The sequence below is a fragment of the Channa argus genome, chromosome 5 (genome assembly GCF_033026475.1).
Source record: "Channa argus isolate prfri chromosome 5, Channa argus male v1.0, whole genome shotgun sequence".
Lineage (NCBI taxonomy): Eukaryota > Metazoa > Chordata > Actinopteri > Anabantiformes > Channidae > Channa > Channa argus.
In genome coordinates, this window is record NC_090201.1 from 26,534,341 (window position 1) to 26,547,314 (window position 12,974).

Genomic DNA, 12,974 nt, shown 5'->3' on the forward strand with positions numbered 1-12,974 from the left:
TAATACTTAATGCACATTCGGTTGGTACAAATATCCATCACCACAAGTAACAAAAATGGTCATGGAGTGTATAAAAACGTTTTAGTAAAATAATGAAAATCACATCAGCATCCACCTCAATATGTAAAGCCAGAGGTCTCACATTTAAACATTTTAACACTTGATGAGTGGCACCAGGTGTGTAAAATTGCAATCCCACTTTAAATTAATGAGTGAGTACGTCTCCCGCAGTTTGCTCAGAGCAACAGAATCAATAGGAACAGGACAAAAGCGTTCAGCTTTTAAATTGGAAAACCTTCATAAAGCTGGAGATGGATAATAAAATATTATAAAAATAATAATAGGCAAGTGCCTATTGTGAAGACCATGATGCAGATATGAAAAATGTGGACACACTAAGACTATTCCATAAAGTGTAAGATGAAGGCAAATCCACATCTCTACAGTCAAGTCTGCACAATTCTGGATTATACAGGAGAAACACGCAGAAAACTATGGTTTACCTCTGGACATCTTGGAGTATGAGAAGAAGCATGTGAACAAACCAAATTAGTTGTGGAACAAGATTATATGGTCTGATGAGACCGAGTATGTGTGGTGAGAAAAAAAAACCTACATCATATCTACATCAGGAGCAGACTCAATGCAGCCTAATGTCACAAGAGTTTAAAAACAAAGCTTTGTACCTCGTAAAATAACTTAAATGTGTGTGAATAAATTTGAAGATGGCTGCACACGGCAGACAACCAGGCAATCTGATAGACCTAGAACAATTATTGCTTAAAGAATTTGCTCACATTCTACACTGAAAGGATAGAAGCGCTGCTCAGAGGGAACCCAAAGAGGTTAGAGTCAGTTTTAAAAGCAAAGGGACGACATACAACGTATTCAAGGACCAGGAGATGCAAACTTTTGCACCAATATAATTTCACACACACAGAACACAGAAAATCTCGGCCACCCCCCTTCTTTCTTTCACGTAATGGTATGACCCTTCTCTGTCGGCAGAGCTGAGCAGGAGCAGCTGACGGTTCGGCTGACGAGTCGACTCTTCTGGTTCCCTTCGAAGAGCCGGCTCGTTCACCCACGACACATCACTAATACACCAGGGCCTGAAATGAAGCAGCCTAAAGTACTGTTAGCCTTAGATCTGCCACAGGTAGCACGTGCACCATGGTTTAAATGGTCTCATTCAGGTGACTGAGCAAAACAAAGCTGAATCACTGATGTAATAAATGTGATAGTACGCGTGATTGATAATTTTCACACCAACAAGTACAAAATGCTCCAGACAAATGTTCTATCATTCACATCCCTAAAGGTGGAACTTAGGTTGTTTTTTCATTCTTTTTTTTTTTTGCCTCACAGCTCCAGTTGGCCGAAGCCGTCTGGAGAAGTTTCAGCTACTCCGGTCACTAAACATGAAAATTGAGTTCAAAGTGAGGTAATAGTTTTCTCTCTATGTACACTGCATGAGACATGTACACCTATTTTCCTATAAGAGCTTATTTCCTCTCCATTCGCCTCAAGGAGAAAAATCACTCAGGGAACATTAGGGCTATTTTTGTAGCCTGGCATCAAGTCTGCCTTGTAAAGACACACATGCGCACACATACACACACAGGTGGACACACACAAAAACATGTACCGTCGGTGGGCTGAGAGGCACATTCGACTCACACACCACAGTAATATGGAGCCCACAGCTGGGAGTGGGGTATATAATCTAACCACTAACTGCAAATGAAGAAAGAAACACATCAGGGGCTCAGATTAGATGGAGCTGCCAGAGATGGAAAATGAAACTGAGGCTGTCGATGATGTCTTTGTGCTACTTTGTGTCCACCCCCCCAACCCCCCCATCTCCACATGGTTATCGCCCCCCCTTTCTTCCAGGTTGTCTGTCATTTTCAGACATTATTGCCTTTCTCTCAATGTTTGTCCCATTCAGTCTCTCGCTTACTCCCTTTCACACACATATGAACACAGAGTTATCGCTGGCCCACAGGGAGCCATTACTTCTGCGATCCAAGGTTTTTATATGGTGGCTTGGTCTTAAAAATGGGCATTTATTGCTCCCCCCTGATAAATCGTGTGTGAGTTTGTTGTCTTAGCTTTTATTTATTTATTTATTTGGGGGGGATATGCTACACACAGATAAACGCCCGCACATTCACATGAACATTGGAAATTTTGCAATGCGTGTGCATTTTGTGTGTACATCCAGACAGAGGAAGAGAGAGTGGAGTGTTAAAGTCTGAAATAAGAGAAATAAGAGAGAGAAATTGGGCGTAAAGAAGCAAGATCTGATGTAATGTTATTTAATCTTATACCCGCTCGCTGCCACGGAGGGAGAAAGGCACCCAGCAAGTAGTGTGTGGTCCACTGGTATTAAAATTAATCAAACAACAGAAAACGACAAATGACACAGTCAGACTAACGAGGAGGTTTCTGGACATCATATGTAAAGCACCCGATCAGGATATAATCAATGCGTGTTATCAGTTCTTGTCAACTTATAATTATGGTTCCTCTGAGTTGTCATCACGTGCGATGATGCAAGTGTTGTTACTGTTGATATTAAACAAGAAGCTTCAACATGTTGGTGAAGGTCACCTCAGTTATGTGGGCCTGGTTATCTGTGGAGCTCCAGCCTTTACCAGGTTAACACAAAATCTACGGGTTAAGTTTAGGCACAAACGCCACTTTGAATTAGCCACAGTTTGTTATTTTCTATTACATGCATTCAAGTTCCAGTGTTAACTTTACATACATGTACAGCTTGGAAAGTAAAAAAGAATCCAATCTCATTCAGGACAAATTTGGTTTCAGCTCCTTTACAAAAGCAAAGATGGCAATTTTTGCTGTTCAGACAATGTCATCATCACTTTCAGTTTTTCCTCCCAAATGCCAAAAACTATTCAATTCAACTTTATATACTGCTAATTTACAATAAAATCTTCTCAAGGCGCTTTACATAATAAAGAAACGACTCAACAAAAGGTCCCAGCTTCCCGCTTAAACACTTGGTGAGTGACAAAAAACATTTCAAACTTTAACTAAAGCGATTTTTTTTTTGTTTTTGTGAAGAAGAAATTGTCTAGATGCAGAGAAAAAAAATCAAACCAGGGAGCTAAGACAGTCTGTGAGGTAGAAAGCTGCCTGCTGAACAATAATTATGGTCCAAGCTGCTATTGCCCCTATGAGTGATGTGATTACTGGCTGTAAATGGCCAGTCTGTCTCCTTAAAAGGACATAGGACTTGTCTATAAAGGGTGAAACCGAAGGGAAACATTCAATTGGATTTTCTGTGAAGAAAAAGTACAATGCAAAGAGCCAATCGCAGATGATTTTCTGTAGGAGCAAAACATAATGGGAAAGAAAACACAGTTCAAAAGGAAAAGTCAAATAAAGATTCAATCTCCTCACGGCCGTGCACCGTCACCCCCCACCCCCCACCCACTTCCTGTTACTGCTAATGAATCATATGTCATGTGTCAAGATCATCCACAGACACGAAAGCATGCTAATAAAGTCTGGACATTACCACACAGAAAGAATGTGCTCAGAGACTGCAGATGGTTAACAAGGTGGTTGAAGATGTTTCTGTGGAGAATTTGACACATTTTATTTCACTATGATCAATGTCCACTTGCCCTTTATTGCATCGAGTGTTTACTTGCATGCGGGCTGAAGCTCCTCCAGCTTTGGGTGGGCTCAGCTTGAAAAAGGGCCAAAGAAAAAGCCCAGAAGACAGACAGAGAAACTGAGAAGAGAAGGAACAAACTCTTCAATTGTCTTAGATTTATTGGATTTAGAGTCTAAAAATATTATTCCTTTGTGTTGGTTAATGATTCGATATTTCCCAGAGCTGAAAAGATTAATAGAACTCAAAGCAAACAAATGTGGAAATCACGTCGTGAAGAAAATGTTTAAGTGATTAGTGACTCGTCAAGCCCCTTTAAAAACACTTTAAAATTACCCAAAATCTATAACAAATGTCCCCGTTATCTGTGTCACACCGATGTATATAGAAACGATACATTCAGTCAGCGATTCATCCACTTTCCCGGCTTCCCATTCTGTTTCTCTTATCACCTGCTACCATTTCTGCGTCTGTCGCTGACGGCTCTATCTGCTCCAGTCGGAGTTACAAAGGGATTTTACCAGTCAGATAATCCATCCATCTTCATCTCTCACTCTCTCAGTGGATGTATAAGGTTGCTGTAATGGCTTCACTCTGAAAGAGGCTGGCAGCTTCATACAGCTCTCAGAGCAATGTTTCAGTGGGAGCTGGGATTCAGAAACCTGCCTTGCTTAGCCTAAAAGGAAAGTGCTCTTTTTTTCTTCTTCTTCTTTTTTTTTTTTATTTGAGATGACTTTATGCTAGCGTTTCTTCGGCTGTAAAGATTTTCTCTCAGTTATGATTTGACCAAATCTACTCACCAAGGTGCAATTCAAACAACGCAGGTACTACAGGTATGAATCTAAACATAAAAGCAACATGGCAACAGTCTCTTTAAACAATTGTGTATTGACTATCAAATTTTATTTATTTATGTCTTCATATTACACCTACCACCACCTTCTTAGAGCCACTGTAAGAGTTTTGATGCTATTCAATCAGTTGTTCTAACCATAATTATGGTTCGGTGGGCCACCTTCTACCCACCCAACATGTTCTCATCTCGTCACGTTCTCAGTTACTGACGCTTCCTAAAGCATCAAATTGTGCTGGTTTTTTCTTACATCCTTCAGGGTACATCCAAAACTTCAGGATGAGGTGAAGTTACTGGATAAATGACATGAAAACAAAAGCACTACAAACAGTAGTTCGCACAATCTCTCACTCAATGTCTCGCACTAGATTCAAACCCTGGCCTCCTGTGTCTTGTTGCACCATTCACCACCTCACTGTGAGTCTTTTTTTGTTTTACTTTTTATACTACGTCATTGCTTTGGGCCTCAAACATTGAAGCGTGAGTCTCCTTTTGTAAATTGAGTGTCGATCACCAGCACAAACGGGAACTCGAGGCTTAAGCACGTAACACAAAAGGTTTTCTTTTGTGTAATACACATGATTATTGTGCCCAAATGTACTGAAGTTGTATCTCCACTTTTAGTATTGCATCAATCACAACAATGATGCACTGTCTATCATCTTAATGCTGAACAAAGGTTTGTTTATTTCTCTCCTTTTTTTCCCCCCATATTCACAAAGCAGCACTGGATGTAGACTAGATAAATGTTTGCATTGTTATTTTAATATAATAATTTATAGTCTAATAAAACTTGCATTGCTCAGTGCTGTCACTTTCTTCATGAAGCATTTAAATAAAATATCACGTCAAGCTGGTGATCACCACATCAAGACGAATCGTCGGCAACATTTTCACAAAACTCTCGCATTTTCTTAAAACACACGGATGATGGTTTGATGCAACTTGTTGATAATATCTCTACACGGCAAAAATATTCCGCAGTCAGCGTTTGTGTCATATGGTTGGGGCAGCTTGGTCACTCTAGAAAACATAAGTGTTTGTGTTCAGCCAGCGTAACTCTAAAGCTGCCACTTGCCAGTTCTTCCCCACACCCAAAGCTACAAATGCAGGCATACACACAGAATCTGTCCGTCATCCTGTCAATGTGTCATTATCGCTTTGTGCAATTTGTCATTTTTCCCCGACGCCACCTCACTGCTTCCTACCCGCCCACAAATCACAAATGCAATCAAGTCTGCCGCGACAAGGGCCCTTGAATCACCACTGCCGACCAAAAAAGCGGGAAAGATATTTAACCTCTGTACCCATCAGCAGCCACTTCTCTTTCACACACACACACACACACACACACGATTAATGCAATATGGCAGTGACACGCTATAATTCAGAAGTCTATTACTGATGGCAGTTTAAACAAGGCATGAAAGTGCGTGTGTGTGTGCTCCATGTATTTGTCTGTTACAAATAATAGTGTGTGTGCATATGTGTGTGTGTTAAATATGTGACACAAATGAATGGTGAGGCACTCTCTGATTAGTACTGATTTGTTTTCAGCCTCTCGAAGGAAAAATAAGAGGCTGCATTGACGAGCAGACACACATGTACACAAAACACACACAAATACGAGAAAAAGTGTCAAAATACAACTTGAGACACTCAGCGCAGTTCAAGCATAGTTTTTTGTAAAGCTGTCAAATCCCCCCCCCCAAAAAAAAAAAAAAAAAAATCATACAAAAAAATTTTAAGAAAAAGAGAAACTGAGAAGCAAATTTAGGACAAAGATGCCTCAGGTTGAATGGATGTCGGGGAAAGTGAAGGTGGATGCAGAGCAGACCATCAACCTCCAACAACTCGCTTTTTAATTTTAAAAAATTGTCTAAACCCTCAAAAGGAAAAATAATGGAGAAAAACAGTATATTTTGTTTAGCTGTCAAAATTTCTCCAGCCTGCAAAATGCTGAAGGAATTTGTAAAAAAAAAAAGAGACTTAAGCCAAGTAAAGAAGACTGTCTGATCTAAAGTTTGGACAGAAGAGAAGAAAGCAGCTTTTAGAGACATAAAAGAAACTGAAAAGTTCATTAATGTTACATCCACACGGTGGCAGAGCGGAGGACCGACGGGGAGACCGACCCATCCTGATCCGCTACATATGGAAGAACGCTCAAGCACATAATGTTTACAACTTGCAAGTGTCGCACGTTTGCAGACATTTTAACACCTCACGCATGCTGCACTAGGACTGGGCAATATGACAAATAGTTTATTTAATTGGAATTATAATGGCAGTCGCAGCTGTCTCCATTTCCTTGGAGACGCCTGCGGGTGCGTCGGCTTTGCTAATCAACGAGCTGGAGTAATGGCGGCCAGAGCAGGTGAAGCTGCGAAACCAACTGAAACCCGAAGAAAGGCAGAAAAGATGCCTGAGTGACGTGGAAATATCCGACATCTCAGCTCATCTCCCTTCCGCTTGCCTTTGTGCACAAACTTCACTTTAAAAGAAAGTAACTATTTCCATCAGAACCCCCCTCAAAGAGAAGTTGTCTGAATGGCAGCATCTGTTGTTCCAAAACCCGCATATAGTATTAACTTTGGAACCTTCATGGAAATCGGGTTTGTAATTACATGTTTTACTTCCCCGCTACGTTTGAAGCTGGGAATACCTGTGTAATTTTATCCACCTGATATTGTGAATACATTGTTAACCTGTCAGTTTTCTTCTTTATCTGTTATTTCTAATACCGTGTTTTCCTCTCGTGTAATTACCCTCCACACTATTTTGAACACGCTTTTATACTCTCTTCTTATCTCTATCCCTGTCTCAGCTGCTGCAAAAGCCCAATTTCCCTTCGGGGATCATTAAATCTTCATCTACTCTGTCTAATTCAGAGAAAGGGCTACACAGAGATTTTTCTGTCACTGTTCAAACCACGAATGAACACATTTCTGCCATTAGTTGACTTGAATAGCCCGCGACTGCCAGTCTAATGCATGTTTTGCAGAGATGTTTTTATTTGCGGTGGGTTTTGAACACTGCCTCTTTCTAGAATATAAAGAAAATCAAACATACACAAACATAATAAGACACATAATAAATACATGATGTAAAGCAGAAAGAAAGACACAACGCCAGAGTAGACAAAGTACACGCATACAGTAGAAAGCAAGCAATAAAAATCAGACCCATACAGTGTTTGTGGTGGGGAGCTTTTCCAAGAGATGACCAGAGCCCCAGAGTAGAAATAAGAGGATATTTATTGCTCGGATATTATTCCACCTCTGTGAGAAAATAAAGTCCCTGTCCATTTCCACCTGAGCCCTTCTATCTCCCATCTCTTTGTTTTTGTACCTGGGAAAATAAAAAAGGTTTTCAGGTCTTCATGTGGTCCAGTTATAGGAGCATGGCAGCAAGAGAAATCCACCCCTACACCAATAAAACGCGTCAATTCAGATCACTGGAACTTTTAAATATGTGTAAATATTGAACAGACCACAAAGACTATCGCCAACAGCCGGCTAGAACGTACGTTTATGCAGGACATACCGCGAAAACGTATGTTCTAGTGACAGACGCTCACCGATGGCCACTGGCTGAGCAATTGTCAAAGACTTGGCAATCGGTGCATCAGGCTAACTGCTAGGCTATATTAGGTGGTTTAATTGGTTTTGTAGGAATATTTTCGTACAACTTGACATTTGTGTTAATGATAGTGACAGGGACTAAAGCTACAAACAGTCTTTTAATCAGAAATAAAATCAACCTCAGCACCTTTATACCTTTGGTGACACTAAATATTAAGAACCTGCAACCAAGCTGCCTTTAGCCTCTTCTTCTTCTAGAATCTTACATACAACATCACGGGTAGTGGTCTCCAGTGAATAAGCACATGTAAGCAAAGTACCCGCGGCTTCGTATGCAGAACACTCCATAGCATTTAAATCAAGCTAGAGCCCCATTGAATATTGAACTTACTGAGAAGTATTTCTGCCATAAATCACCCCGTGCAGCTTTAAATAATAATGACCTTGAGCAGCTTTACAAAAAAAAGCCTTTAAGACGACCATTTGTGCATTTTGTATTTCTTTAAATAAAGTAGCTGGTAACAAAAGTTCTAAGAGTCATTACTGAAAACTCTTTCTGCTTTTGTGATGGTCTGTGGGTTTGTCTCAGCCGTTGTCTCCATTTTTTTGGGTTCCTTCACGGTTTCGGTCTAGCTCATCTATCTTTTGAGATGCGTGTCTGTCTGCCTTTTGTCACTGTCTTTTGTGTCTATTCCATTTACATGGTTCTGTGAAGTCTTTCTTTGTATTCTGTTGTATTCTGTGAGTAGAGAGTATCTCTCAGTCTTCCCGTCAATCGCTGTCTCCCTTTTCACACCATCTGCATTCTCTAAAAGTCACTGCAATTTTGTCTTAGTCTGCTCTTTTTCTTCTGCCTCTTTAAATAGATGAAAATCTCCAACTTTCTTTGTCTTTTAACGAAGTCGTACCTTTCTCGCTCCTTGCCACCATTCTCACCATTAATTCTTTTATTACGAATAAAATATTCCCACAGATTTTGTGGCAACAAAAATTCACACCCACACAACAAGTGTATGAAAGAAAACGACGTTTGCATGCACAGTCACTTTTCTTAGGTAATTCCTTCATATGTTGATGATGCTGAAGTACACGGATGGCAATTTTCTTCCATATATTAATAAATTTCTCTTTCCTCATCCTCTAAACTCTCACTCCCTTAGCTGTCTTCACTCAACCCCCTCCTCACTTTAAGTCCCCCTCTTCTCTTTCTCTCTGTGATCATTTTTTAACATTTCAGATTGTGGCCGTGGTAACGGGTGCTGAAAACATTGACTGGCTTTGATGTTTGACGTTTTCTCCACTTGTGAGTTTGTCTCGCTGAGCACAGGGTTTGAAGGGTATAAGAGTTATGAGATGTGAGTGCGTGTGAGTGAGTGGTGGGCAGACAGGGAGTTTACAAAACAGCTAATAAGCTTTTAAAAAGGCTTTTCATTGGCCATTTGCAGTTCGATAAGGTTGACAGTGAAACACACTTATTGCTGTGACTTTTCCCTTTCCTTTTTCTGGTTATTCATAAAATGCTTGCTAGAACTTGACTAAGAATACAAAACATGTGCATTTGCATCAGTGTGTGTAACTCGAGCTTTTGCCAATGTACAAACCATATAGAAACAACCACATCAGGTACGGTATAATCTGATGTTGCTGTACATTAGCACAATCCAAAAAAAAAACAAAAAAACAAATCTTTGAGTTTGCAAATGTAATTCCCATTTGAAGTTGTTTGGATGAATACATAACTTCCACACGGAATCTGAGTTTCATACCGGATCGGTCGGTGCCACCGATGCTGTTGACCTACAGGGTACCGGTAGAAATTGGGCTACTGTTGGTCAAAGAAGGAGGAGGAAGGTGTGTTCATAGGCAGAGAGAGAAGAGGAAAGCTAAGAGTGAGAGACTTTGAATGTTAGGACTATAACATGGAAGGCTAGAGAGTTGGTTGACATGATGCAGAAAAGGAAGGTGGATATACTGTGTGTATAGGAGACCAGGTGGAAAGGTAGTAAGGCTCAGGTAGACTACACCTTGTGTAGACATTGTAATCTAAAAGAGATCAGTGACAGCAAAGTATTGGTAAGGGAGAGTGTTGACAGACAACACTGGATGGTGGTGTGTAAAATGACTGAGGAAGAAGAACCAGAGGACAAAGTGGTGGAAGTTGAAAAAAAAAAATGTTGTGTTGTTTTCAAGGAGGAGCTGAGACACACTCTGGGTGGTTTGGAGGTGATTCCAGATGACTGGACCACTACAGCAAATGTGATCAGGGACATAGGTAGGAGGGTTCTCGGTGTGTCATCTGGAAAGAGGAAAGTGGACAAGGAGACTTGGTGGTTGAACGAGGAAGTTAGGGAGTGTATACAGACTAACTAAAGATGTTAGTTAAGAAGAAGTGGGACACAGAGGACTGAAGAGAGTAGACAGGAGTACAGGGAGATACAGCGTAAAGTGAAGGTAGAGGCCAAACAAAGAGCATATGAGGACTTGTATGTTAGGTTGGACACTAAAGAGGGAGAGGTGGATTTGTACAGGTTGGACAGACAAAGAGAGAGAGATGTGGAGGAAAGATGTGCAGCAGGTTAGTGTGATTACAGATAAGGTTGGAAATGTATTGACAGGTGCCAGGAGTGTGATGGGAAGATGAAAGGAGAACTTTGAAGAGTTGATGAATGAGGAAAATGAAAGGGAACGAAGAGTAGAAGAGGTGACTGGAGTGGAGCAGGAAGTAGCAAAGATTAGTAAGAGTGAAGTGAGGAGGAAGATGAATAGGATGAAGAGTGGAAAGGCAGTTGGTCCTGATGACAAACCTGTGGAGGGATGGAAGGGTCTAGGAGAGCTGGCAGTAAAGTTTCTGACCAGTTTGTTTAACAAGATCTTGGAGAGTGAGAGGATGCTGAGGACTGGAGGAGAAGTGTACTGCTGCCCATTTTTAGGAACAAGGGAGATGTGCAGAGCTGTGGCAACTACAGAGGAATAAAGCTGATGAGCCAAACAATGAAGTTGTGGGAAAGAGTAGTGGAAGCTCGGCTAAGGGCAGAGGTGAAGAAGGTGCAGGACTTTAAGTACTCAGGGTCAACGGTTCAGAGCAATGGAGAGTGTGGAAAAGAGGTGAAGAGGCGAGTGCAGGCAGGTTGGAACAGGTGGAGAAAAGTGTCAGGTGTGTTGTGATTTAAAGAGTATCAGCGATGTTGTTCAGCTTAGAGACAGTGGCACTGAAGAAAAGGAGGCAGAGCTGGAGGTAGCAGAGCTTAAGATGTTGAGGTTCTCTTTGGGAGGGACAAGGATGGACAGGATCAGGAATGAGGACATATGAGGGACAGATCATGTTAGATGTGTTGGAGATAAAGTCAGAAAGGCCAGATTGAGGTGGTTTGGACATGTTCAGAGGAGAAACTGTGAATATATCAGTAGAAGGATGCTGAGGTTGGAGCTGCCAGGCAGGAGGTCTAGAGGTAGAACAAAGAGGACATTTATGGATGTAGTGAGAGAGGACATGAAGTTAGTTGGTGTGAGAGAAGAGGACGCAGAGGACAGAGTTAGATGGAGACACATGATTCACTGTGGTGACACCTGAAAGGGAACAGCCCAAAGGAAAAGACGAAAACTGTCAGTTGAATTCTTTTGACAGTCGTTCGGTAAATCTATATTGATGGAATGAAGAGCAGAATGTGTACAGCAAAAGACCTAATGTCATATGAAAATAACCCAGAGTAAGAGACAGGCTAAGAGGATGACAGACAATTTGTTCTTGTCCTCCCTTATCAGATCTATAGCTGTCAGGGCAGCGTGCGGCCGATGACTTGTCTATGATAAGAAGGGGTTATAGGCCGTGATGCTATCGCCCCTGACAACCACCGCCCGCAACAATAGATGAGACAGATAGCTGATGCGAGACATATATACAGAGAGAGACGGAATGGCAGGATGCTCAAGCCCATTCAATCGTATCAGCTCTTCAGTCAAAGATCAGTGTAGTGAGTGGAGGCTGTGGCCGACACATCTTTATCTCCACCATATCTAACGTGTCAGAGAAAATGATGGGAAGATAAGATGGATGATGCATGAGAGCAATAATCGACATGATCGAGAGATAATATAGGATGCAGAGGGATAAAGGGAGGGTCATGATATTGTTGCTGTAAAGTACTGATGAATGTACGTAAAAGGCGAGAAAGAATAAAACGCATCTCTTGTCAAAATGAGTTAAGAATTCATTTACACAATATCAGCCAAAAACCAAGATACTGCGAGGATGCATCTACTTTCCTCCACCAATACAGAAACGCAAAAATGTTCAGTAAATGCACTGATTATCTGTTCACAACATGGCCATTTACAGTCAATATCGTATCATCACAGCCGCAAAGTATAACGCAAACTGTGTGAGATATTACCATTTTCAACACTGTGGCAGGTTTATGTGTTGCCCTTACTGTCAATTTTAATAATATGCTCAGCTGCATGGTTATGTGGTATTACACTTTATGATAAATAGTCAAATGCTTTTATCTGCGAAAGGAGGAAAAGGCTGACTGGAGATGTACGTATGAGACAGACAGTGGGAACGAAAGAGATACGGGGAGACAAGCGTGTGTCTGTGTGTGTGAGAGAATAGGACGGGCCGTCTGATTGCCATTTGGCGTTTGACAGACGGAGAGAGAGAGCGACCCAGCTGGGGTCAAGTCACGATCTGTCTGCTGAATTATATCAGTCTGGCAACTGAACGGACGGAAGCAGAGATGGAAATATAACAAGAGAGAGAGGTCAACATCTTAACCTCTTCCCCGATGCAAAAAAAGTTCCACTTGCAGGAAAGATTGCAACTTCAAGTCAAAACGCTGGGAATGGGAATTTTTTTTTGTCACCACAGCAAACACTAGAAACAACTTGACCTGAT

The 12,974-nt window shown here is 41.2% G+C and overlaps 1 protein-coding gene across 13 annotated transcripts in view; it reads right to left on the reverse strand.

The window, feature by feature from the left end:
* ptprt (protein tyrosine phosphatase receptor type T) overlaps positions 1-12,974 on the reverse strand; it is a 284,214-nt gene that overhangs the window by 227,505 nt on the left and 43,735 nt on the right. The window lies entirely within an intron of this gene.